We start from the raw sequence: 1576 nt of genomic DNA, 5'->3' as shown, positions 1-1576 counted from the left end.
TATATCTGCTCCTGCCTCCATATTCTACATACTATCAGTAAAAAAAAATGAAAAACTTCAGTTCTGTGCCATGATAACATTTTAACACTAAATTCTGAAAACGTTTTAACCTCAAATTATGCGTATGTACTTGCTATGTCTTTTCTCAGAATAATCTGAGAAATTTCTTGAATATGACAACACAGCTACTGTATTTATTGTGGATGTCCTAATCGGTTTTCATTTCAAATGTAGATGTGGAGGTCTAAGTTTCAACCAATCATCCAGAAAACAGTGTCTCTTCACTTCTCTGTTGACCCAGTAGGGACTGAGATCATGTAGCAAGGAGTATTCTTGGTTTGTTCCCTATACATCATCCATCTCGAGTGACCCGTAGAAGATGGTAGGCTCAATATGATTTGAGTGAACTTTTGTGGCAGGTTTTGGTACCAGACTTGGTTTTACTCTTAACAAGCGTAAGGACAAGTATATTGTTTTGTATTTTTGACGTTTCAGATCCGATGTCCTATTCCTCTCTATTTTATCTTTCGTCATCACGCCATTTGTTAATTTCTATGCAATTCAATCTGATAGAGGTATGTGGATTTCTGAAATTATCTTTCTGCTTGAATGGTATTGCAATTCTGCTTCCTCCCATTGAATATGTCCTAAAATTATTCTATGGGATTAGGATATTCTGATGATAAAGTCATATTTGGTTGACTGTATGATATTCTAAAGTCGTTCTATTTTTATGGAAACCTGAGATAGGTTACGAACTTGGATTTTTCACTAACCAATACGACAACTTTGGTGAAAATAACAAACGATGTAAAAACCTCTTCTATGGTGTGCATATGGACAATCAAATCTGAAGATGAGCTTTTACTGATGTTGAATCCTTACCAAAGAGATATATCAGGAGAATGACTCCTACTGTTGCCTGATATGATATATCTTTTCAATATTTAAGGCACAACCCAAGCAATCTTATGTGTGTTTGGTTTAAAATCATGAGGATTGCCTCTTGGAATCTTTCATGTATTGTTTGGCCTTGTATTGTAAACGGGAAAAACAGTAGAATTCAGAAGTGCGACTCATTTTGTCGACGACTTAAATAACTATATATCATTTTGTTCACTCTTCTAAAGTCAGCATTTAAATGACTTGAACTCCATCTCATTGTTCAGGCTTGGCTACCATTAATCTGACATGAAGACCGAAACAGGAGGTACAGGTTATTGCGTTTGATTTCTAGCTTGTAACGTTCTCAACACCCACTCACTTGGATGGTGAGGCCATTTTATACGTGTTCTGGATGTTATTTTTCTATTTTGTACAACTCATATTATAGGTACTTGAGATATTGAATCTACAATGAGAGAAATCTGTATATCGAATCTTATGCAATTCGATGTTTGCGTTTATGCTTATTGTTTCCCCTCAAGGTGAGAGCTGAGGCTTTCTACTTAATTTTATTTTGTGCAAACACAAAAAAAACCGCTTGGGAACATATGATCTTAGTTATTGTTCGACTAGTTAAACGACTAACTTAACCGAAACAGGCCGTCTCCTTCAACACTCGGAGGCTGCTGCT

General features: G+C 35.9%; 1 long non-coding RNA gene across 1 annotated transcript; it reads left to right on the top strand.

Annotated features, from left to right (window-relative positions):
- Positions 1-149: 149 nt before the first annotated feature.
- On the top strand, positions 150-1418 carry LOC111786314. Its single transcript, XR_002813773.1, has 2 exons — positions 150-336; positions 420-1418. It is a non-coding gene; the product is annotated as an uncharacterized LOC111786314 (long non-coding RNA).
- The last annotated feature ends 158 nt before the right edge of the window (positions 1419-1576 follow it).

This window comes from Cucurbita pepo, unplaced genomic scaffold, assembly GCF_002806865.2.
Source record: "Cucurbita pepo subsp. pepo cultivar mu-cu-16 unplaced genomic scaffold, ASM280686v2 Cp4.1_scaffold001424, whole genome shotgun sequence".
Lineage (NCBI taxonomy): Eukaryota > Viridiplantae > Streptophyta > Magnoliopsida > Cucurbitales > Cucurbitaceae > Cucurbita > Cucurbita pepo.
This window is presented reverse-complemented; position numbering and strand designations above follow the sequence as displayed.